The sequence below is a fragment of the Papaver somniferum genome, chromosome 7 (genome assembly GCF_003573695.1).
Source record: "Papaver somniferum cultivar HN1 chromosome 7, ASM357369v1, whole genome shotgun sequence".
Lineage (NCBI taxonomy): Eukaryota > Viridiplantae > Streptophyta > Magnoliopsida > Ranunculales > Papaveraceae > Papaver > Papaver somniferum.
In genome coordinates this window covers 128,572,544-128,600,064 of record NC_039364.1, presented here as the reverse complement: position 1 = coordinate 128,600,064, position 27,521 = coordinate 128,572,544, and the positions used below count along the sequence as shown (strand labels likewise).

At 38.8% G+C, this 27,521-nt stretch overlaps 1 non-coding gene and 1 pseudogene across 1 annotated transcript; one reads left to right on the top strand and one right to left on the bottom strand.

Annotated features, from left to right (window-relative positions):
- LOC113295209 overlaps positions 1–27,521 on the top strand; it is a 122,544-nt pseudogene that overhangs the window by 49,878 nt on the left and 45,145 nt on the right.
- On the bottom strand, positions 17,692–17,796 carry LOC113300793. Its single transcript, XR_003335921.1, has one exon. It is a non-coding gene; the product is annotated as a small nucleolar RNA R71 (small nucleolar RNA).

The following is a 27,521-nucleotide window of genomic DNA, read 5'->3' as shown; positions in this document are numbered from 1 at the left end:
ACACTTTGTTTTGTGTTTCATTGCACACTATTAATGGGTTCCATGGAGGAAAAAGATAATACCCCATTGTTGGATCTTAATGTAAGTTTGGATGCTTGATAACGGTTTAGATTGTGCACTTTCTTGTGATACTGAAATTGATGAACATATATTGGATGAAAATGGAGATTTGGTGGAGACAACAAATGACATGATAAATGATTATACCCCAAAAGTAGGAATGTTGTTTGAGTCAGAGGACGAATTGTACCATTTCTACAATTATTACGTTAGAAGAACGAGATTTAGCATCAGAGAGGATCATTTTAAACGTTCAAGTGATGGTGAAATTAGAAAAAATGTAATTTATTGTTCAAAAGAAGGCTTCAAGCAAAGACATAAAGAGGTACACCACAAAAAGAACGCTCGGTGTTGCGGACATGATGTATGGCTCATATACAGGTCATTGCCAAAGGTGGTATGTTAGCTGTAACGAAATTTGTTGAAGAACACAACCATGAACTAGTGCTTGCAGAAGAAGCGCATCTGTTAAGGGACACATACTCGGAGTATGTGGCGCAACCACATCGTATCCGGGTGGTTGATCTCACCCACAACTAAGAGTTGCTACGACCCAAAGTCGAAGAATTGATAAACAAATCTGTCTCACACAGAAAAGTCTATCAGAATAGATAAATTTGTCTCCCACAGAAATACATACGAAGTTTTTGTTCCATCTTTTGATAAATCAAGGTGAACATGAACCAATTGATAATCCGGTCTTATATTCCCGAAGAACAACCTAGAAATATCAACCACCTCACAATAACTTAACTATATGGTAGTAGAACAAGTTATTGTGGAATCACAAAGAATGAGACGAAGATCTTTGTGATTACTTTTTATATCTCACCTATCAGAGATAAATCTCGAGCAAATATCAGAGAAGATAGTACTCAATACGATAGAACAAAGTAAGATCAGAACGCGCAACTACAGAGAAAATAGTTTGGTCTGGCTTCAGAATCCCAATAAAGTCTTTAAGTCGTTAACCTATAATGGTTTTAGGAAAAACCCAGGTTAAAGAAGAATCGACTCTAGTCACAACTAGTATCACATAGGAGGTATGGGGATTAGGTTTCCCAGTTCCTAGAGTTCTCCCTTATATAGTCTTCAAATCAGGGTTTGCAATCAATGTTACCTTAGTAACAAAGCATTCAATATTCACCGTTAGATGAAACCTGATTCAAGATTCAAGCTAATATCTTCCACCATTAGATGGTATTTAGCTTGTTACACACAAATCAAATATACCTTCATTTAGATATGGGTAACCGTACCTAAACATGTATATTGAGTTGGCTCAATAGCAGTTAACCAAAGTTAGCCATATGAACACTTTTATGTTAACCTTGTTCATCTTAATACTTCCAGTTCAATTGATAATCAAATGAATCTAATTGTGTTACTCATATAGTTGTTCAATTGTATATATTTACAAGACACAATTGAAGCAAAATCGAATTGATTCAAAAGAATCAGTTCATGAACATTTTAGTCACGGTTTGCAAAGATTGCATTCCTTAATTTATAAATGTATTTGTTCATGAGTATGAAATCATACATAACCGATTTAAGAACTTGAACCACTTAAGTTTGCAAACGGGTACGCGAACTTAAGTTTCGGACATTGGTCACAAGCCGACCGTTTGCAAACGGGTACGCGAATTTAGCTCCGGACCTAATTCAGTTGAAACTGTTTGCGAACGGGTACGCAAACTTGGTTCCCGGGCTTCAACTGTTAAATTAGTTTGCGAACGGGTATGCAAACATAAGTACCCTGACTTAAACAGTTGAATAAGTTTGCGAACGGGTATGAAAACTTCCGGTCCTAAATTCCGTCAAAACAGTTCGTACACAAAGTACACAAACTGTAATGTATCCAGACATGGGTTTAGATCTTAACTCCCATTTCAATCATTGAAACATTCTTAGAAGACGACAATAGCTCTCTCACACAAACTATTAGCTAATAAGCAATTTTCAAGTGATCAAATGATCAATACGAAACATTCCGAGCCTACATCAAATGACCGTCTCACACAAATCATGTAAGATGTTACCAGATGATTTTCACATGATTATCTTTTGACTTTAGTCAAGAATAATGATGAACGTGGTTAAAGCAAAAAGCTTTCCAACACATATTTCGAGAAAGATATAAGCGAGTTAAACTCGGCTCGAAATATCAAATGTGTATAATGTAAAGTCTATATAGCTATACGACTTTTGTCTCAATAGGAGGTAAAATAGAATATACTTTTGAGCGATAGATGAGTTCAAGTCTCCACATACCTTTTGTTGATGAAGTTCCACAATCTCCCCTTAATAGTTCTTCGTCTTCAATCAATGAAACCATGAAGTCTAAAGCTCAACTACACATTATATCCTAATCCGAGACATAGCTATAAGTAGACTAGAAATCAAGACTTATAGTTTTGAAAACTAAACTTAACAAACAAGCTTGAGATATCAATGCTTGCGAGTTTGACCGAGCAGTGCTCTAACACCTTACGATCAAGTTCTTCGCTTCGCCTTGTCGCGATGTATGAAACCTTGATTTCACACTCCATGGTGTCATCTTTAAAAGAGTTTACAATCATTACCAGCTTGTAATCAATCAACAATATTGTGGTAGTTTCCACCCCTAAAAGAAGAGCATCAATCAAATTATGTCTCTAAAAGTACTAGAAGATGATGGCAAAGATAAAAGAATGATTCCTCCAGAAAGAACTCATTAATGACTTCCCATATATCTTTTGAGATCTCCTTATACATCATATCATTAAAATAATCATATCTCCTTATACATCATATATATCATCATATTTTTTGTATCTATATTTAATATCTCATTATCTTTTATCGGGTTTGCTAGTTCTAGAAGATGATGGCAAAGATAAAAGAATGATTCCTCCAGAAAGAACTCATTAATGACTTCCCATATATCTTTTGAGCTCTCCTTATACATCATATCATTAAAATAATCATATCTCCTTATACATCATATATATCATCATATTTTTTGTATCTATATTTAATATCTCATTATCTTTTATCGGGTTTGCTAGTTCTAGAAGATGATAGCAAAAATAAAAGAATGATTCCTCCAGAAAGAACTCATTAATGACTTCCCATATATCTTTTGAGCTCTCCTTATACATCATATCATTAAAATAATCATATCTCCTTATACATCATATATATCATCATATTTTTTGTATCTATATTTAATATCTCATTATCTTTTATCGGGTTTGCTAGTTCTTCAGATGACCAAAACTCTGGTGCATATTCAAGGAAATAATACAACATCCGCTGCATATCCAAGTTAAGAAAATGATGAGGCTTTGTTGCAACTATTGTTGGTGATTGTCCATGGTCTCCATTCCACTCGAGTTCCTCCCGAAAAATTGAGATATCGCTCTAACACATTTTTTATGCTCTGATTCACCAACACGGAAAAATTAGTAAACCATTGTAATATAGTCATGGGTTTCCTGCACCAACCGCAATATAGCCGTTATTTCTCCTAGTACAACTTAAAAATTATGTCTTGATTACATTATTATAATAATCTTATCCTAATTGAGTTGTAAATTAAAAACAGAAGAATTTCATATACCATGATACTCTTTGGTTGTAAAGATCAAGTTACAGTACAAAAAATGCAAAGAGGTGATTATAAGGAACACTACTTATGTGCGAATAACACTTACCTTTAAAGAAATTCTTGAGCAAGCAATTTTTCTTGGCTATAATATGCCAGAATTTGTTTTCTCTCCTCTCAGTAATCATCCGCTAAACTTGAGAAGCTAGGGTTGTATTCAACAATTAGACGTTATCTAACCAATTTTGTTGAAGCAGCTATTCTTACGTGTCTGAGTCCAAGACCACCACCATGGCAAACATTGACACTATCGTCCTGAGCAACACCATATATAAAACATAAACTCACGAAAGTGTTAAATACGAAATCGAATGAATGCAACTTTTTTGCTCAATGATCAATTGTAAGGGCCAACGGACTGCATCAAGTCTACATGATAGAAGGTGCTTAGCGTCTCAAGATGTTCACTATATCGAATGTAACGAACGACAAGTTTTATCGTTCTTGTTTATGCTAATATTCACAATAGTTTGCACCTTTTTATATATCTATAATAAGACCGAAACGATAAACATGCAATAAGCACCCACTGAGCTTCAACAAAAAAAATTCACTGCAATACATTCATTTAAAAACCAATCCACCAACTACAAAGAATACTACTAAAATTTCTCAATGTGAACGCATAACATACACTCCTCATGGGATTCCTTATATGCCTTTCCTTTTTCCAGCCTATTTGCGATGATTGTATCAGTCATTCTAAAACATCATCAAACATCTCATATTTTCTGCTTTAGAAAATAAATTGAAATTCAAAAGTGTAAAATTGTCCCAAATTTAAGTATGGATATGTACTGAATCATATTTATTCATTAACATCCGAAACACTTTCATTTATTATAATACCCCCCATCAACCACATTTATATCCTCCACGCATTTTTCGTTTATATACAAAGGTTTGTCGTAATCCAACCATGCAACAGCACTAACTGCAAAGAAATCTAAAGCAGGACTAAGTAATATCGAAGGATCTCTAATATTTTGTGAAAATTGAAGAAGGACTCATATTCTTGCAAACACAAAATTTTGAAGTTTATTCAACTAACTTGTCCTAAAATCCCAAGTACACAAAACATTAAAGAATTAAAGATTCTGAACACAAAAATCTTAGACTTTGTAGAAGGAAGTTAATCCAAGGTTCCTATACTGCTTCTATCAGGGTTCTTACTTCTGATGGTGTAGCTCCTGTTATCTGATAATACTTTGGTAGATTTGCAGCTTAAGCATCCTTATGCACCGCCGCCTTCCGTGCCTACTGCATCCAATGATGTTGTTGCTGCAGTTGCTAGTGCAGATATGGTTCTGGGCAGGATTCGAAGTTTTTCCAAGGGTACTTCCTGCGGTAGGGATGGTCTCCATGCTCAACATTTTCTAGATGCACTCAGTGGGCCTGCCGCAGCTGTTTCAGATGACCTCCTAACCTCCATCACTGCAATTGTCAACCTCCTTTTGGATGGTAACTGTCCTCCTCAGCTTGGTATGTTTATTGATAGCGCACCTCTTACACCCTTGCTTAAATCTGGTGGTGGTGTTGGGCCTATTGCAGTTGGTACTATATGGAGAAGGTTAATATCTAAGGTTGTTGTTTTAGCTGTTAGTAAATATGTGACATGTTATTTGAGTGATTTCCAATTTGGTGCGGGTGTACCATGTGGAGGGGAGGATATTTTACATTCTGTCAATTGGATATTAGATGTGAAACGTAATCTGAATTCCATGTCCATGCTCTTAGTTGACTTTAGAAATGCTTTTAACCTAGTGGATAGATCTGCCATGTTTCGTGCAGTGAGACATAAGTGTCCTAGTATATCTAGATGGGTTGAGTTCTGTTACGCCTCCCCTGCAAGACTGTATTATAGTTATTCTACTTTGTCTTCTGCGCAGGATGTAGAACAAGGAGATCCTTTGGGACCCCTTCTTTTCTCCTTGACTTTGCATCATATTGTGCTGAAAATATCTCAACATTGCACAATGGACTTGCAGGCCTGGTATTTAGATGATGGTACCATGATAAGAGATATACTGATGATTTCGAAGGCCTTTCATACCATCAAGAATGAAGGTGCTGCCGCAGGACTTGACCTTACATCCAGAAAACTGAAATTTTCTAGCCTTCTATTGATGAAAAGAGTGTGCAAGTTGGTGTTTTCTCAGCTGACACTGGAAGACCATCTGCGGGTGTCAAGCTGCTTGGCGGTCCTGTGAGTTTGGACACTTCTTTTTGCATCCAACTTGTTCTCGACAGGGTGAACAAGACTACTAAGTTAATAGAGGCGGTTCATAGGTTAAACGATCCACAAAGTGAGTTGTTGTTGCTTAGAAGTTGTACATGTGTTTCTAAACTCTACTTTACTTTGTGTACCACTAACCCTAGTCATGTGAAAGATGCTCAAGTTTTTTATGATAATTATCTTTCGAGTTACTTGCGGAAAATGGTGACTGGTGATGGCCCAGGTTATGGTTTATTACAACAGAGAATTGCTTCTTTACCCATTAGAGATGGTGGCCTAGGAATTTATACTTTTTTAGATACTATGCAATATTGTTATTTGGCTTCTTGTTCTCAGACTTTATTATTACAAGAGACTATTCTATAAGGTTCAGGTATTCATGTCAAGGGACCAACATATCAAGATGCTTTTGACAGTTTTCTTCGGGTTTGTGGTATTGATTCGTCACAACTTTGCAATCTCATTACTGCCCCCCACCCTATGCATGCATTGGCAGTCCAGTATTTTGCAGGTGTGTCAAAGGCAATGCCCTCTCTTTTTAATATGTCAAAATGGGATTTAGCTCTATGGCAATGTAATAAGACTAAACATGTACAAGATTATCTTCTTTCTATTCCTGCAGATGGTCTTGGACAGAAGATTGGGCGGCGTCAGTTTTGTGCAGTACTTGGATATAGACTTGGCATTCCCTTGTTTGCTGCCAATAGTTCATGTGTTTGCTGTAACAGGGATATGGAAGTATACGACGACCATGCGCTTTATTGTGCCAGTTAGGTTGGTCTTAAGTTTCGCCATGATATGGTTAGAGACACATTTGCAGACATTTTTTATAGAGTAAGTGTGCATTCTAAAGTTGAAGCAGCTTTGGGGTTCCTCTCTGGTGATGGTGGTGATGCTAGGCTGGCAGATATCTTGGTATACAATTGGGAGGATGGACGTGATACTTGTCTTGATGTGACCACGGTTTTGCCTTTTGCTGGGGGTTGGGTGCAAGCATTTATACAAGGCCTTGCCTTGGCTAAAGCCGTTGAGCGCAATAGGGTTAAGTATCTTGATGTATGTAGAACCAATGGGTATAATTTTGGTACCCTAGCCTTTACTACATTTGGTGAACTTGGTGTTGAAACTATTGAGTTTTTGAAAAGATCGAGGAATTACATAGCTATAATATCAGTGTTGGTAATTTTGTTTTCATTATAATAGGTTTAGCTATTTAAAAAGGTGTTGGAGCCCAATTTGTTGCTAGGCTCCCATCTAGTTTTTTGTAATTTTACTTTTCTTTTTCTTTGTTAAGAGATTTTTGTTGATTTTAAAAAAAAAAAGATAATATAAGAGAGTTGTAACTTGTATGCATGTACCCGATGTTTTCCTTCTTGATGTGCATATTTCAATAGCCTCTGTAAACCTTTTTACTGAGAGAACATACGGAAACAATCTATTTATTTTCATGAATTCAATCGATGGTCTTCTGGTGCCGGCCTATCTATTCAAACATATAAATGAAAGTCTAATTTATAAGATTTAAGAACAACATACCATCTTTGAATATAAGAAGAACAATTTTATAACTTCAATGGTCACGTATCATTTGGAATAATATTTGTTATATTGTTGGGAAATATCTAGTGTACTCTATTACGTCGTGCAGATTTTACATACATTATTTTCTTTGTGCCCATATCTCCCTTTCTCATACCCGGGAATCGGTGCACCGAACATGACGTGAGTCTGAATTTGGATTAGATCGAAAAATAAAAATTAGAGCGACCGAATGAACATAAACAATTTAACAAATTGGAGCGACGTGATACCTACATAAGTATTCTTTTTGAGAGAAGGAGCATCAACCGAAAAATCAATAAAACAAAACAGTCAGGACAAAATCAGTAAGAAAATTCCTACGGCTAGAATTCTCAAAGAACCAGCAGCGGAAAAAAGAAAACCGAATGAACATGCACCGTAATGTGGAAATCTATTAGGCTATAACACTGACCAAAAAAAGAGTTGAAGATGTGGAAGAAGAAACCTTTCTCTGCATCTCTATAACACGACTGGAGAGGAAAAAATGAAGCAAGAAATCTTTTTTAGGGTTTTAAAAGCTTGCGGCAGGTTAGGTTAGTGTAAATATACGTAGTGGCTAGCCTCTTAAATATTAATGTACACAGGGTGTATACTTTATGAGGCCGAATATGAAGGGTGGGTTTTCTTCACCGTTGAATGTCGTGGTGGGTATTCTCACCGTTCAACGTAGGGTCTCATATGGGATTCGACTTTAAAAGAGAAAATTTGCGAATACCATATTATTTTATTTTTATACTAATTTTCCAATTTCAAAAATGTTTCTGCATAATCCTTTTGTCTTTGGATTTTTAATTTGCATAATCGTATTTGTTTTCGTTCTTCTTCTTATTTGCATAAACATACTTGCAATGAATCTGCATACATATTTTTCATAATAATTTTTATTTTCATTTTTTGATTATGCATAATCATATTTCTGTCAGTTTTATTTTTTGTATAAACATATAATTAGACTAAAACCGAAAAACCAAATATTTAAGTCAATATATTTGGGTAACGAAAAACAAGATCCTTCAGTAGAAGAAGAAACTCCATTAGAAGAGGTAGCAATAGGTGATCGTACACTCGAGGTTAGCTTCTCACAAGCTAGATACTCAGCAATGTTGTATTCAAACAACATCAACATTTGAGATCAAGCTGGGGTTGATCCGAGAGATACCAAAGTTTCATGGAATGACTGACGAATATCCAAGTAAGAATCTAATGGATTTTCGTGACATAATTATTGTCTCTCTTCCATTCTCTTTGGTAGACACTTCCAAGGAATGGTTTATTGTCTCTCTTCCGGTAGTGTCACAACATGGAACGGTTTGAATAAAATCTTTTTGGAGAGGTACTTCCCTGCATCAAAGGAAACTCAGATTCGTAAACAGTTTTGTCGCATTAAGCAGATGGTAAGAGAGATACTGTATGAATGTTGAGAAATTCATAAGAGATTGGTGGTCTCTGCATCACCAATTCAATGATTTATTGATAAGCATGTATTTCTTCAAAGGTCTTCAGGAAAGTGACATAAACCTTCTCGACGTTGCATGTGGTGTTTCATTAACGAACAAGGTACCAACTCAAGCTAGAGGTCTAATTGATAATATGGCAGCAAATTCTCATAAATTCTCGAGTCGTGGGTCAGAACCACTTGCTAGAAGATCAAATGAAGCGAGCAAAGTTTCTGAACTTCTTTAGAAAATGGATGATATGTGTTGATGGTGGATTTTAGTTCAGGGATAAAATTGTAAAAGCCAAATTATATGCTTGACATCCTGCAAAGGATAGAGCCACTGATAAGTGATGAATACTTCTTCACTTTACTAATTCATCTAGTTTGGAGCATGTAGCAACAATCCCATATACCCTGTGAATTTTACAGCATTCTCAATCAGTACACGATTAGCCTTGTATTTCCCGCTGAACTCTCATTATTGGTGCGGCATGACGACTGAGTGTTGCTCTCAACAGAGCAACACGAATCTCCAAGCGTTAATAATGAAGCATATACGAAATACCCGTACAGGCTTCCGCTCTCGGTGTGTTATACTAGCCCGATTGAGCATACATCTCTCTGTTTGTTATACTAGCCCGATTGAGCATATGGACTGTCCATATCAGTCTCAGAAACAATCACGACCATCCAACTTCACCAGCATGATTGGATGGCTTAGATCGAATCCATAACCCTCAAGCAGGTATTGGAATGTTCAACACCGGACCAATGCGGACCCTGCATGGTCGGCCTCCCCAAAAGGGTAGCATGACTTTCCAATTCGTCCAGCTAAAGCAGCGTGGACGAGAAACCCTAAATTAGGGTTTGCAGCACATTACATGTGTCGCAAATCAGTCTCAACCATCCATCTTCGCAAGCATAGATGGAGGGTGTAGATGTAGATTCAAAGGTCCCAGAGCATGTCAACACAAACACCGTGGGCCCGCCTACATACACGACAGATCGGTCAGGACCAAACATGGATGGTCGTCCCAATTCGTGCGCCCAAACAAGGCATGACGCACGGCTGGCAAAACCCTAATTAGGGTTTTCGATCACGAGCGTCCATTTTCACCTGATCGAACGAAGGGTCTAGGAGTCGATTAAGCAGGTCCAGTGAGTATCAACACGATCACTGTGGGCCCACCTATCTCCACACCCGATCGTCCAAGGCATATCATGCCTGTTCGTCTCGATTCGCACGCCCAAACTAGGCGTGGTCACACCTCCCAATTGCAAACTATTCTCAACCACTCAACTTTGCCGGACAAATTGAGTGGCTCAAATCACGTTTCTATGGGGTATTAAGGTATGGACGTGTACACCAGCCCGCCGTCTGTATACCAGACTAATCGACCAAGACCGACCAAGCTTGGTCGTCTCGAAACGCGCGCCCGAAGTTGGCATGACGCGCGGCTTTTGCGGCACCGGATTTCTGTCGCAAATTGATCTCAACCACTCAACTTCGCCGAACAAATTGAGTGGCTTAGATCACACTTTCACGAGACAATGAGGTATGGGCGCCTACACCGGCATGCCGTCTACACGCATGCACGATCGGCCAGGCCAAGATTGCGTCCCAAGCTTGGTTTCGACCAAGCTGAAGAGTGATGCTTGCGCACCTCTTCATAAATCCTAATTCCACTAACGGTCGCAGATGAGTGTATCAAAGATCATCTTGTCTGTTCAACTTCACCTGCTTGGTTATACAACCCTGGTCAGGAGTTAACTGGTCAATGAGGTGTCGTGGTGATTATCATCCGCCACTCTACCACACCATGTAGTCGTCCAAGTCAGGACTTGCTTGCGCATCCTCCAAACCATCACATGAAGTAGGCTGGACATGAAGCTATTTTAAGACGCTCAAACAGCGATGCTTCATACATGCTGAGTATATTCGATGCATTACTTGCATGGAATACACACGATACTTCACAAGTATCGACTTCCTAAATAACTTAGTTATTTAATCTAGCATCACATGCTACCTTCTGTGGCTCCCACGATCCACACACTCGAGACATCAATCATGTCACAAACTGGGGGATACATACTGGGGTAATGGTCTGGCAGTTTACAGCGTGCAGCGCACAACGCACCATCACAAGAACGTGTCAAGAAGTCATGGACGGTTAGTGATGATTGGAGAAGTGGGCAAGACTGATCGTGTAACACTAACACCCGCAACTCCACTACTCCATCACTCCACTTCCCACGAGATACGTGAATAAGGCTCAATGACTTGTTGTAGCTGGGGAAAAATGATTTGCTGGTTTTTAAGGAATTGAGGAGACGACCGTGCGGAGGAGACTCCTCGAACCGAGCGAAATGTTAAACCTCACACAGATGCACCGCTGCAAAGGGGGTGCTTTAGATTCGAGATATTAATCTGTAGTACTCCGCCTTAAATCAAGACAATGACCGTTCCAGAGTAAATTCGTTCACAAGAGAGGATGGGTTGATCTGTAGGAGGGAAGCTGAGAAATGTGTGGAATCAATGGTAATCAAAGATTGTGGGTGTGTGAATTCCAAATACGATAAGCTCTGAGTGATTGGAATTGCTCAATTGAGAGTAGTTGCTCAATTGATGAGTTGATGATCTCTTGTTTTCGATAAGACGTCAGATTGATGATACTGATGATGCTTCAATCATGATTCAGAGACTTATTTATATTGCTGGAATTGTAGACACCATGATTCCATGAAGTGTGACAGTTGATGGAATCAAGGAGTGGGGAAGTGGAGATCGTGTTTGAAACCAGTTGCTCAACGTGTGGAGACTTGGTCGATTTTCCACCCACTACCTCGTGAATTCCTTCAACTGATTGCACGACTTGCTCACATTCTATCGTGTGTTTTAACACACGTGCCGTAGACCGCCAGACCAAAACCCTAAGTGATATCCCCCCAAGTGACACGATTGGCGTCTCGTGGTTTGTTAGTCAATTGATGACTTCGTGGTTTGATGGGACGATGAGTCCATGTAGTCGTTGAGTTGAACATGATGTTCTGAAACTCATGAATTGAACATGTCATGAGACAGAGATATAGTTCTTACGATGAAGTGAGCAAGTATTGCTCATTCGATGGGTCGTTGAATATTTATTGTCGAACCAATATTGAGAAAATATTCCTCATATGAGCAAGTGCTGCTCATGTGATGAATTGTTGAATATTTGATCGTCTGAGCATGTGTTGCTCGTCTGATGGATTATTGGCAGCGTACCAAAAATATTAATTGGAATACTGGTCGTCGAACCGAGCATAATTAATAAAATTGATGACCATGAGGTCGTCATAAAATTATTAAGGTTAGAATCTGGAATGATGATCCTTGGATTCAGAAACCCTAATTTGATCAATTGATGATCAATTCATGGTTCGTCAGAATTTCAACCATGAGACGAAGGAGGGAGCGACTACATGGGACCGTGGATCAACCATGTAGTGTCCATATGCTCACGTGAGCAAATACGAAGAACTTCTGAAGAGTTGACGATTTGTTGGTGAAAGAATGATTAAATGCTGGTTTAATCATTTATTCGAAAATGCTCGTCTGAGCCTTAGGTGAGAAAACCTAATTAATTATGACGAGGCGAGGGACCAACCATGGAGTCATGAAACCGTCCCTGGGTTGTCCCGTGACCGCCTGATGATCACTTCATGAAAATCCAAAATGTTTGGGAGAGTTTTGGACCTAATACGAGCAATTGTGCAAATTAGGTCAAAACTGTGAAAATTGATGGGACCGGCTTCCGTGAGCCAAAGAGCCAATCTTGGTCGGTCAAGATAGCGTGCTCGTGTCCCCAAGGCGTCTGCTTCTCAGTCCTGAGAATTTTGATATTTTCTGGCGTGCGATTGAGCATCCATTCGAGAAAATATGCCAAAATTAGGGTTTCGACGAAACTGGGGAAAAACACCATGAGATGATGAAAAATAATTATAAAATAAGGAATGAGGAGGCGTGGGACCGCCGTGGTCAAGGCATGGTCGGTCGGTCGTGACCACGGTCCCGTGGTGCCTTTTCCTTAATTTTATAATATTTTGATGATTTTATGAAAAATTCATGAATTTTGAGAAATTTGATGAATTTTGGGAGTTTCCATGAATTGAAGGAGTTTTCATGAGTTCAAGGAAGCAAAAGATATTAAAATAATAAAACAAGGGCGTGTGGGACTGTGGAAGGCATGACTGGCCGGCCAGGGCCCGGTCCCACAAGTTTCCCTAATTTTATAATGATTTTATGAAAAATTCATGAATTTTGAGAAATTTGATGAATTTAGGGAGTTTCCATGAACTGAAGGATTTTCATGAGTTCAGGGAAACAAGAAAATATTAAAATAATAAAAACAAGGGCGTGTGGGACCGTGGAGGCATGGCCGGCCGACTTGGGCCCGGTCCCACGAGTTTTTATAATTTGTTAATATTTTTTAGGTATTTTTGATGATTTGAGGGAATTTTTCCTAATTTGAGAGAAATACCATGAAATCAAGGAATTTGATGAATTCAAGGAAAACTAATAATAAAATAATAAAACAAAGGGCGTGTGGGACCGGCTAGGGCATGGCCGGCCGGCCAAGGCCCGGTGATAGGTTTTGTAAAACATCTAATTTCATATCTAGTATTTATGTTTTCTTTGCTATTATCCTTGTGAATTGCATCTCTTATGTTTAGTTTTGAGATATTAGGATCAATGGAGTCATTGGAGCAAAAGGAAGCGGAACTAGTTCAAATCCAAGATTTCTTCTCGTCATCTTGAAGATGATGAAAAGACGAAGCCAGTGGCGGAAGCATGAGATCATTCTGACATCGTATGAAGAAGCTGCGAGCATTTGAAGCATATCAGAGTTGCGGAGTTTGTTAACTGAATTGTCAGTCTCGCAGGACTGACAATTGAACTGAAATCACTAAGGGGTTGTTGCTTCAGTGGGTGGCCCTTATCTGTGCGGTGAATGCCTAGAATCATTCAGATAACCCTTATCTAAAGGTGTAGGGTGGCTGGATTAATCTTATTATCCTAAGCATCGAGAAAAGCCCGTCTCATTACAACAACCTAAACTTCTGAGAAAAATGGCTGATGTATGAAAGATTACACAAATTCAGAAGAAGGGAGAGATCGAGAGTTTAAGAAGGATGAGGATCTGTTGATCAGAATCAGATCGAGAAGAGGGTGGATTTGCTGTTAAAGGGGTTTGATTCCAGTGGTGTTGATATGAAGAACAAGAATAAAAGGGGATCTGTGAGATTTTGAAATCAAGCAGATAAGAAGAAATTGGTGATGGGTTTCTATGTGTCATGCTGTGAATCTGATTTAAGAAGATGGGTTGTATTTGATTTTGAGTTCTATTGTGAACTGCATCCGTCAATTGAGGTTTAGGGTTTGCTGTTGAACTGAACGGTGAAGATGAATTTGAGCTGTAAGTAATGATGTTGGTGATGGAATTTAGGTTTCAGTTGTGTCAAGAATGGTGTGATAGAACCTGACATGGTGGAATTGAAGCTAAAATGGAGATGCTGCTACCAAGGGTTCACAGTGTAGGAAATGGGTATTGCAGCTGGAGTTGGGAGTTGTTTCTCTGAGTTATGTTCATGCACTGATGAGGATTGATGAAGCTTATGGTGCTGGATTCAAAAGAAGATGGAGTTGGTCTTGCAGGTGGAATAGGAATGAATGTGGTTTGTAAATGAATTGAGATGCGCTAACTAAGATTGAGCTGGGTTGCAGCTGTGGCAGTCAGTTCAGGTTGCAGCTGAGCATTGCTGTTATGGTAAGTGCGGAATGGGTATGAGCTGGGCAGATGAGCAGCTGAAATGTCTTTGGGGTGATGCTGGTTATGTATGCAAGACTGAAGGTGGTAGTTGTTTTATTATTACAGGGAATCCAAGGAAGATTGCAAGGATGAACATGGAATTTAGGATGGATGGGTTGTGTAAGAATGGATATGATGCTTAGCTGAAGTTGTATCTGAAGTTGGTAGAAAACATGGTGTTTCAGGTGGTGCCGATAATGAAAAGACTACAATGGGCGTTTGAGCAGCAAAGAAGTGGTGGTTGAACTGAGAAGAAAACTGAAGCTGGCAGTGATGCACAATCATTGTGCATCACAACATGGCTGGAAATCTGTCAGTGATGCACAATCATTGTGAACCACAGATGCTGAGCAGAAGAAGCTGTGATGCACAATCATTGTGCATCAGCAGTTCAGGCCAGTGCAATGGCCTAGACAAAGCCACTCAGCCCATCCAGCTGAGTAAGATGCTGACTCGGTCTGACTTTGACCGAGTTGACCCCAATCCGACTTTGCTGTTCTGGTAAGTTCAGAATGGGTATGAGCTGGGCAGATGAGCAGCTGAAATGTCTTTGGGTGATGCTGGTTATGTATGCAAGACTGCAGGTGGTAGTTGTTTTATTATTACAGGGAATCCAAGGAAGATTGCAAGGATGAACATGGAATTTAGGATGGATGGGTTGTGTAAGAATGGATATGCTTCTTAGCTGAAGTTGTATCTGAAGTTGGTAGAAAACATGGTGTTTCAGGTGGTGCCGATAATGAAAAGACTACAATGGGTGTTTGAGCAGCAAAGAAGTGGTGGTTGAACTGAGAAGAAAACTGAAGCTGGCAGTGATGCACAATCATTGTGCATCACAACATGGCTGGCAATCTGTCAGTGATGCACAATCATTGTGCACCACAGATGCTGAGGAGAAGAAGCTGTGATGCACAATCATTGTGCATCAGCAGTTCAGGCCAGTGCAATGGCCTAGAAAAAGCCACTCAGCCCATCCAGCTGAGTAAGATGCTGACTCGGTCTGACTTTGACCGAGTTGACCCCAGTCCGACTCAGTTGACCCGACCGATTTGACCCGTTGACCGGTGACCGGGCGGACTTTGCCGGTCACCCGAGCTGTTTTCCGGCCAATTTCCGGCGACGATTTTGGACATATTTTCTACATGGTTTTTTTCCCACATATGGGCTTGGTGGACATCTTGCTATTGGACTTTGGGTTTTTGAAGACTTGACCTAATTTTGGAAGGGAGAAAGCTACAAAAAGAAAAGTTTTCTACAACTTTTGATATCACGTATTATTCTTGGAGCTTTGGAGATAGCTACAACTAGGGTTTGCTTTCGTTTTATTTTTCATCTTCTTCAATTATTTTATGATTATGATTATGATGAACTCCATTATTATGAGTAACTAAACTCAATTATTGGTTATGGGATAAAAGTTGATTTCCAACATGTTATTTGATTCAATGAATTAGTTTTGTCTCAATACTTTATTGTTTATGTTTCATTATTAATATTGTCATATGATTTGAATGCTAGTTTGTTTGAGTTCGGAATCAATTAGATTAGTCTTCATCTCTATTTCTAGATTAGGGTTTTCAATACGAAATAGTTGTTTATCCCTGATTCTAAGTAGCATAGTGCCATTATTACTTGTAGTGATACATCTTTATAATTGCATATGAATCATAACCTTTGTTAAAACGAATTAGTGCTTTTACACGTTTGTTTGCATTGATTAGTCTTATTTCATAGAACTTAGTGCTCTTAGGGAGTTAAACTTAATTGTGCTTTTACAGTTTAGGTTGCTTTCTAGGTAGATTTCACAATAGCATCTTCTAATGTTGTTTGTGATAAAATCGGGAAATAAACGGGATACTCTTGCGATCAAGATATCCTAGGACTTTTAGTAAATGAGAGATTAAAATTCCAATTCTAGTCATTGATGAAAATACATGTTTGTGAATGATACTATCCCGTGACCAATATCTTCTCCTTATTAATTATTCTAATTATTTACTTTGCTTTCAATTAGTTTGTTTATTTAGATAAAAAAAAATCCCCCCCCTTTGGTTACTTAAGAATCTGAAATTTTATAACAACAAAAGCCTCTCTGTGGGAACGAACTCTTTCTTATCACGTACTATACTTATATCTAGTTGAGTGAGAAAGTGAATTATATTTGCACGGCTGACAACCGGTCAAATTTTGGCGCCGCTGCCGGGGAGGCATACGGCTTGTTACTAAGTTTTTAGTTTCTTATCATCATTTCTGATTTCATATTTGCTTTTTGTTTTCTTGTCTTGTCTCTCACTTGTTTGCGAGAATTGTTTTCAGGTACCTAATCCCTGGCTTCTAAAGATTGGAACTATCCAAGGTGCGGGATAGCTACTCGAAGAGGCACAATACTCCAACCAAGTCAAGACACGACGAAAGAACAAGAGTTAGAAGTGGAAGAAGAATTACAACAAGAAGAAGAACAAGAGGTTCCATTTGTAGAAGAACCACTAGTTGAAGAAGAAGAAGAAGAAGCACTGGGTGATGCAAATCGTACACTCAAGGACTTGGCTTCTCATAGGCTTGATGCACAACGGTGGTGTATTGAGACAAACTCAACCTTCGAGATCAAGCCGGGGTTGATTAGAGAGTTACCGAAGTTTCATGGCATGGCGAATGAAGATCCAAACAAGCATCTCATGGATTTCCACAACGTTATCATGGCTATGCTTCCACCGGATACTAATGCGAATGGAGCAATGTTGAAAGCTTTTCCATTCTCTTTGGCGGACAATGCTAAGGAATGGTTGTATTATTTACCATCCGGAAGTGTCACTACATGGAACGGGTTGAAGAAACTCTTTCTAGAGAGGTATTTTCCTGCGTCAAAGGCTACTCAAATTCGCAAAGACATTTGTGGGATAAAGCAACACGTAGGAGAATGTTTGTATGAATGTTGGGAGCGATACAAGAGATTGGTGACAAGCTGTCCACATCACCAATTTAGTGACGTGATGATAATACAATACTTCTATGAAGGTCTACAAACAAGTGATAGATATCTTCTTGATGCAGCGGGTGGTGGTGCACTAGTGAACAAGACGGTGGCCCAAGCTACCGAGTTGATTGAAAGCATGGCTGCGAACTCGCAAAAATTCTACACAAGAGGTGAACCAATGGTTAGGAGAGTGCATGAAGTTACGGATTCATCATCACACCCTTCTCAACCTATTAACCCAAAAGAGGGTGTCAATGCTATTACGTTGAGAAGTGGTACACAACTTGTGCAACCCGAAGTTACTGATTCGGGCAAGGTGGAAACACCAAAGGAACCTGTTTTGGAGGAGAAGAGTGATGATTCTCCCCAAACTTCTGAGGTACCTATTCCTAACTCTAAAACTCCGGTTTCTACTTATGTTCCTCCTTTACCTTTCCCTCGCAGATTTGCAAGTTCCAAGAAGGCGGAACTAGAAAAGGAGATTTTAGACGTTTTAAAGAAGATTCATGTGAACATACCACTCATTGATGCGATCAAGAAAGTTCCCAAGTATGCAAAAGTGTTGAAGGACTTGTGTACCAATAAGCGAAGGCTCAAAGGTAATGAAGTGCTAAGTGTGGGGGAGAATGCTTCGGCAATCTTACAACACAAACTCCCACTGAAATGTAAGGATTCCGGTAGCTTTGAAATTCCAGTCACAATTGGTAACACCACATTTAACAAATCTATGTTGGATTTAGGTGCATCCGTTAATGTTATGCCTGCATCTATGTACAATTCACTTGAGTTAGGTCCTCTTAAAAAGGCTGGAATTGTATTGTAATTAGCCGATCGCTCTAATGTTTACCCAATGGGTATTGTTGAGGATGTTCTTATGAAGGTTAATCAACTTGTATTTCCATATGACTTTTGCGTGTTAGAGATGAATGAAGGGTCACCGGACTCGTCTCTTCCATTGCTACTTGGGTGTCCCTTCATGAAAACGGCGAAAACCATTATTGATGTGGATAAAGGAACGCTAACTATGGAGTTTGATGGAGAAACAATACGTTTCAACATTTTCGAGACGATGAGATATCCTAGTGATGTCCACTCTTGTTTCTCCATTGATGTTATGGATACATTGGCACAACAAGTATTTGAATTGAATGGTGATGATGCTTTGGAAACCGTTTTGACTACATCCATGGATAATGGTGTAGTGTGTGGTAATAAAGTCAAGGAAGCCCTTGGTGATCTTAATTCACTACAAGGATGCCCGGAAACTCATAATATCTATTTTATTTCTTTACCATGCAGTGATGAAAAGCTTGTACCTTCAATTATTAAATCTCCAAAGTTAGAATTGAAACCTCTTCCCGATCACCTAAAGTACTTGTACTTGGGTGATAAGGAAGATTTACCTGTGATTGTTTCTAACAAGCTTAGTGAATTACAGGAGAAAAAACTTCTAAGGGTGCTAAGGAAGTACAAGACGACCATAGGATGGACAATTGCCGATATCAAGGGTATAAGCCCTGTCGTATGTATGCACAAAATTCGTATGGAGGACGATGCAAAGCCTACAAGGGATGCACAACGTCGTTTGAACCCTCCCATGATGGAAGTTTTGAAAAAGGAGATACTAAATCTTTTGGACGTGGGTGTTATCTACCCCATATCCGATAGCAATTGGGTGATCCCCGTACAAGTAGTACCAAAGAAATCAGGTGTGACGGTGGTGGAGAATGATAAGAATGAACTTGTCCTAACTCGTGTGCAAACCGGTTGGAGGGTTTGTATAGATTACAGAAAATTGAATGCCACTACTAGAAAAGATCACTTTCCTTTACCTTTTATTGATCAAATGCTTGAACGTTTAGCTGGACACTCTTATTATTGCTTCCTTGATGGCTATTCAGGTTACAATCAGATTATGATAGCGCCGGAGGATCAAGAGAAAACCACTTTCACTTGTCCTTTCAGTACTTTTGCTTATAGAAGGATGCCTTTTGGCTTGTGCAATGCTCCAGCTACCTTTCAAAGGTGTATGGTAAGTATCTTCTCATAATATGTTGAAAACATAATCGAAGTGTTTAAGGATGACTTTAGTGTCTTTGGTGATTCATTTGACCTTTGCTTGCACAACTTGTCATTAATCCTTGAACGATGTGTTGAAACAAATCTTGTGCTAAATTGGGAGAAGTGCCATTTCATGGTAACTCATGGCATAGTTTTAGGCCATATAATATCTTCTAAAGGCTTGGAAGTCGATAAATCTAAAATAGACCTTATTCGTGCTTTAACCCCTCCCACTACGGTGAGGGAGATACGCTCTTTTCTTGGTCATGCAGGTTTTTATCGTAGATTTATCAAGATTTTTCCAAGATAGCATCACCACTTTGCAACTTATTGCAAAAAGATGTGGTTTTTAACTTTGATGAAAAGTGTATGGCGGCATTCAATCGTTTGAAAGAACTTTTGATTTCAGCCCCTATCATTAAACCACCGGATTGGAGCAAGCCTTTTGAGCTCATGTGTGATGCAAGTGATATGCGGTTGGTGCGGTGCTTGGGCAACGTGTGGGGAAGATACCTCATGCTATTTATTATGCTTCTAGAACGTTAAATGAGGCCCAACAAAACTACACAACCACTGAAAAAGAGTTGTTAGCTGTTTTTTTTGCTTGGAAAAGTTTCGCTCTTATCTAATTGGTACAAAAGTTGTTGTCTTTTCTGATCATGCAGCGCTTAGGTACTTGCTATATGAAAAAGAGCGAAACCGAGGCTCATACGATGGATTTACTTTGCAAGAGTTTGATATTGAAATCAAGGACAAGAAAGGAATTGAGAACACCGTTGCGGATCATTTGAGCCGTCTTGTTGTGGACAAGGAAGCTATCCCATTGCGTGAAAGTTTCCCGGATGAGCAACTATTCTCAATTGCCTTTGGAGAACCATGGTATGCTGACATTGTGAACTACTTGGTGTCTAAACAAATCCCAAAGAACTTGTCTCGTGCTGAGAGGGACAAACTTAAGAGGTTAGGGAACCAATACATATGGGATGATCCATACTTATGGAAACAAGGTAGTGACCAAGTATTACGAAGGTGCGTTCCCGAATCCGAGTTTAATTCTATCTTGTCTTTTTTGTCATTCCTATGCTTGCGGGACATTTTGGGAGTAAGAGAACCGCTTACAAGGTACTTGAAAGCGGTTTCTATGCATATGTATTTTGTACAACTTGTGATAGGTGCCAAAGAACAGGCAATCTAGGTGCCCGAAACCAAATGCCACAAACTTTTATTCAATTTATTGAAGTCTTTGATGTATGGGGTATTGATTTTATGGGTCCTTTTGTCAACTCTCATGGGAATTTTTATATCTTACTTGCTGTTGATTATGTCTCCAAATGGGTGAAAGCTAAGGCCATCCCGACTAATGATTCTAAATTGGTTTCATATTTTGTGCAAGCTAATATCTTTGCAAGGTTTGGAATTCCAATAGCCATAATTAGCGATGGGGGTTCTCACTTCAATAACAGGATCTTACAAAGCTTGTTGAAGAAGTACAATGTGTCGCACAAGATTGCAACACCTTATCATCCCCAAACAAATGGACAATCCGAGGTGTCTAACCGGGAGGTGAAATCCATTCTAGAGAATACAGTGAACCCAACAAGGAAAGATTGGAGCATGCGACTTAATGATGCTTTGTGGGCTTATAGAACCGCATACAAGACACCTATCGGGATGTCTCCCTTTAGGCTTGTGTATGGTAAACCTTGTCATTTACCCGTTGAAATTGAGCATAAGGCGTTTTGGGCTATTAAGCAATGCAATATGGAGATGGATGGGGCTGGAAAGCAAAGGAAGTTACAACTCCAAGAGCTAGAGGAGCTTCGCAATTATGAATTTGAAAGCTCACGCATTTATAAGGAGAAAACTAAAGCATTTCATGATAACATGATTTCTAGGAAACAATTTTGCATTGGGCAGAAAGTGCGTTTGTTTAATTCTCGCTTGCATTTATTTCCGGGTAAATTAAGGTCACGTTGGATTGGACCTTTTATTGTTACTAATGTGTTTTCTCATGGTGCAGTAGAAATTCGTAGCATAGCTACAGGCAAGGAACTTAAAGTTAATGGGCACCGGTTGAAACCATATTATGAGAATTTCACTTCCGAAGTGGTGGAAGGAGCTAACTTTGTGGATGCACTCCCTCTGGAGGAGGCATAGAAAGCAAGGACATAGTCGGGATGACGACTTTAAACCAAGCGCTAAATGGGAGGCAACCCATAGGATGAGTATTTCTTTTCTTGTATTTATTTCTTGTTTTGTTTTTAGTTTTTCTTGTCTTGTTTTGTTTTTTATTTTTATTTTTTTCTGATTTCTTGTCATTATCATATAGGATTTCCCACCTTGACTTTCTTTGGACGATTCAATTTACATTGAGGACAATGTAAAGTTTAAGTGTGGGGGAGTGGTTGCATTTGCATTGGAAATTTTTCATGAAATTTTCAACTTTTTTGTAAAATAGTGAATAAGAAAACTCCAACTTGTGGTTAGTTTAGAGTCACATAGTATATATGTCGCTAAGATTACATCGAGATTCTCATAAGAGTGACTGAACTTAGAGATGACAGAGAACATGATCGGGTTTCTTACTTGTATGAGAGTTAAAGTTGGATTTAACCATTCCAGTGGAAAATGAGGTGCAGACGGAATTCGGTATTAGATTTGTGATCCCCTATAGTGGAGACTACCCATGTTACATCATGAGAGGCACCGACCTTCACTTCTTTGTACCTGTCTAAATTTGTGCTTTTAGAGTGTGTGTCACCGTACGTAAACTCCGGGTAGAATGGTGATCTACCCAACCTCCCACCAATAGAAGCACTATTTTGATCTCTTGAGTGCTATTTTATCAATCATGAATGGTGACATCGAATTGCTAACTTACATATCACTTGTAATCTTGTTCGCAGTTAGCACCATCCACTTTATCTCTCTATACCAACAGATCCATAGAAACACCATCATCATCAACAAGAGGAGCATCACAAATTCGAAGGAAAGTTGAAGACGTTTAAGGTTTACAAGCAACGGTACATAAATGAGCAGATTTCAGATTTAAGTATAGCAACAAGAAAAGGAGCAGAATTTTGACAAGTTGAAGACTATTGTACAAGAGCGAATATTATCAAGATGGGAATTCAAGAAGTTTATGATATCGAGACATATGAGTTGTGGAGAATCGAGCGGTAAAGTACTTACACCAGGCCTTTGTACTTGCGTTTTTGTTTTTATCTTTATTTTGTATTTGTATCATTTTCTTTTGTTAAAAAAAAGAGACAAGAGAAAAAATTTATTAGGTTCATCATTAGTTTTCATATTTTGTTTATTTTTATTTTGTATTTATTTATTATTATCAAAAAAAAATTAAAAAAAAAAAAGAAAAGAAAGAAAAAAAGAAAAAAAAACATTCATTGCATCATATTTTTGTTTGTTTAGTTCGTTTTTGGTTTTGTATTTATTCAATAAAGCCAATGGAAGAAGAAATATCCGTAATGAAGTTTCAAGCAACAAGGAATTAGAGGAAAGAATCACATTGTCAAGATTCTACGAAGTTCAAGATTTCATCATCAAGAGTTGAAGACCGAAGACGAAGATGAAGACACCGATTGAAGACCGAAGACGTTTCTATGGATGTTGTGAGAGTGGTGCTAGCTGCACGTCGAACGGATAACAAGGTAAGTAAGCATATTCCCACCTTCGTTAAGTGGTTTATTTCCTTTCTTAGAGATCGCCAGAAAAAGGGTTTTCAAAATGATTAAAAGATGTGGGTTTTCAAAATGATTAAAAGATGTGGGTTTTCGCCTTCCTACTATTCAACGTGTCGCAGGATTCTCTTTTCATTCCTACCTCGACACATGTCTGACCCATAAAGAGCTATTTATTATTGAGAGCAACTTCATAAAACCCTTTCTTGTGAGGCAGAGTCGAGGCTTTTGATCACTCCGAACCCGAATTTCTTTCGAGAAGGGATGGTTATTTCTCTCTCAACTTTTAAGGATGATATTGTGTTCATTTATGTGTCTAACTTCTTATGACTAGTGTGCAGAATCTCTATGTCTTCTTAGCGCGTTGGATGCTATCATTACGGAGAACTAGTAAGTTGGAAAAAACAGGTTTTGTGGGTATATCTCTAGTAAACCCTCACGGGAGTTGTATGTATCCTTTAGAATAAGTTTTGTTTGATTTGCTCGAGGACTAGCAAAGTCTAAGTGTGGGGTAATTTGATAGGTGTTGTAAAACACCTAATTTCATATCTAGTATTTATGTTTTCTTTGCTATTATCCTTGTGAATTGCATCTCTTATGTTTAGTTTTGAGATATTAGGTGCAATGGAGTCATTGGAGCAAAAGGAAGCGGAACTAGTTCAAATCCAGGATTTCTTCTCGTCATCTTGAAGATGACGAAAAGACGAAGCCAGTGGCGAAAGCGTGAGATCATTCTGACATCATATGAAGAAGCTGCGAGCATTTGAAGCATATCAGAGTTGTGGAGTTTGTTAACTGAATTGTCAGTCTAGCAGGACTGACAATTGAACTGAAATCACTAAGGGGTTGCTGCTTCAGTGGGTGGCCCTTATCTGTGCGGTGAATTCCTAGAATCATTCAGATAACCCTTATCTAAAGGTATAGGGTGGCTGGATTAATCTTATTATCCTAGGCATCGAGAAAAGCTCGTCTCATTACAACAACCTAAATTTCTGAGAAAAATGGCTGATGTCTGAAAGATTACACAAATTCAGAAGAAGGGAGAGATCGAGAGTTTAAGAAGGATGAGGATCTGTTGCTCAGAATCAGGTCGAGAAGAGGGTGGATTTGCTGTTAAAGGGGTTTGATTCCGGTGGTGTTGATATGAAGAACAAGAATAAAAGGGGATCTGTGAGATTTTGAAATCAAGCAGATAAGAAGAAATTGGTGATGGGTTTCTATGTGTCATGCTGTGAATCTGATTTAAGAAGATGGGTTGTGTTTGATTTTGAGTTCGATTGTGAACTGCATCCGTCAATGGAGGTTTAGGGTTTGCTGTTGAACTGAACGGTGAAGATGAATTTGAGCTGTAAGTAATGATGTTGGTGATGGAATTTAGGTTTCAGTTGTGTCAAGAATGGTGTGATAGAACCTGACATGGTGGAATTGAAGCTAAAATGGAGATGCTGCTACCAAGGGTTCACAGTGTAGGAAATGGGTATTGCAGCTGGAGTTGGGAGTTGTTTCTCTGAGTTATGTTCATGCACTGATGAGGATTGATGAAGCTTATGGTGCTGGATTCAAAAGAAGATAGAGTTGGTCTTGCAGGTGGAATATGAATGAATGTGGGTTTTTAATGAGAGATGCGCTAACTAAGATTGAGCTGGGTTGCAGCTGTGGCAGTCAGTTCAGGTTGCAGCTGAGCATTGCTGTTATGGTAAGTGCGGAATGGGTATGAGCTGGGCAGATGAGCAGCTGAAATGGCTTTGGGGTGATGCTGGTTATGTAATGCAAGACTGAAGGTGGTAGTTGTTTTATTATTACAGGGAATCCAAGGAAGATTGCAAGGAACATGGAATTTAGGATGGATGGGTTGTGTAAGAATGGATATGATGCTTAGCTGAAGTTGTATCTGAAGTTGGTAGAAAACAAGGTGTTTCAGTGGTGCCGATAATGAAAGACTACAATGGGCGTTTGAGCAGCAAAGAAGTGGTGGTTTGAACTGAAGAAAACTGAAGCTGGCAGTGATGCACAATCATTGTGCATCACAACATGGCTGGAAATCTGTCAGTGATGCACAATCATTGTGAACCACAGATGCTGGCAGAAGAAGCTGTGATGCACAATCATTGTGCATCAGCAGTTCAGGCCAGTGCAATGGCCTAGACAAAGCCACTCAGCCCATCCAGCTGAGTAAGATGCTGACTCGGTCTGACTTTGACTGAGTTGACCCCAATCCGACTTTGCTGTTCTGGTAAGTTCAGAAGGGTATGAGCTGGGCAGATGAGCAGCTGAAATGTCTTTGGGTGATGCTGGTTATGTATGCAAGACTGCAGGTGGTAGTTGTTTTTATTATTACAGGGAATCCAAGAAGATTGCAAGGATGAACATGGAATTTGAAGGATGGATGGGTTGTGTAAGAAGGATATGCTGCTTAGCTGAAGTTGTATCTGAAGTTGGTAGAAAACATGGTGTTTCAGGTGGTGCCGATAATGAAAAGACTACAATGGGTGTTTGAGCAGCAAAGAAGTGGTGGTTGAACTGAGAAGAAAACTGAAGCTGGCAGTGATGCACAATCATTGTGCATCACAACATGGCTGGCAATCTGTCAGTGATGCACAATCATTGTGCACCACAGATGCTGAGCAGAAGAAGCTGTGATGCACAATCATTGTGCATCAGCAGTTCAGGCCAGTGCAATGGCCTAGAAAAATCCACTCAGCCCATCCAGCTGAGTAAGATGCTGACTCGGTCTGACTTTGACCGAGTTGACCCCAGTCCGACTCAGTTGACCCGACCGATTTGACCCGTTGACCGGTGACCGGGCGGACTTTGCCGGTCACCCGAGCTGTTTTACGGCCAATTTCCGGCGACGATTTTGGACATATTTTCTACATGGTTTTTTCCCACATATGGGCTTGGTGGACATCTTGCTATTGGACTTTGGGTTTTTGAAGACTTGACCTAATTTTAGAAGGGAGAAAGCTACAAAAAGAAAAGTTTTCTACAACTTTTGATATCACGTATTATTCTTGGAGCTTTGGAGATAGCTACAACTAGGGTTTGCTTTCGTTTTATTTTTCATCTTCTTCAATTATTTTATGATTATGATTATGATGAACTCCATTATTATGAGTAACTAAACTCAATTATTGGTTATGGGATAAAAGTTGATTTCCAACATGTTATTTGATTCAATGAATTAGTTTTGTCTCAATACTTTATTGTTTATGTTTCATTATTAATATTGTCATATGATTTGAATGCTAGTTTGTTTGAGTTCGGAATCAATTAGATTAGTCTTCATCTCTATTGCTAGATTAGGGTTTTTAATACGAAATAGTTGTTTATCCCTGATTCTAAGTAGCATAGTGCCATTATTACTTGTAGTGATACATCTTTATAATTGCATATGAATCATAACCTTTGTTAAAACGAATTAGTGCTTTTACACGTTTGTTTGCATTGATTAGTCTTATTTCATAGAACTTACTGCTCTTAGGGAGTTAAACTTAATTGTGCTTTTACACTTTAGGTTGCTATCTAGGTAGATTTCACAATAGCATCTTTTAATGTTGTTTGTGATAAAATCGGGAAATAAACGGGATACTCTTGCGATCAAGATATCCTAGGACTTTTAGTAAATGAGAGATTAAAATTCCAATTCTAGTCATTGATGAAAATACATGTTTGTGAATGATACTATCCCGTGACCAATATCTTCTCCTTATTGATTATTCCAATTAATTACTTTGCTTTCAATTACTTTGTTTATTTAGATAAAACAAAAATCACCCCTTTGGTTACTTAAGAATCTGAAATTTTATAACAACAAAAGCCTCTCTGTGGGAACGAACTCTTTCTTATCACGTATTATATTTATATCTAGTTGAGTGAGAAATTGAATTATATTTGCACGGCTGACAACCGGTCACCCTGTCCAACAAGTTTTCATAATTTATATTATTTTATTATTATTTGATGATTTAT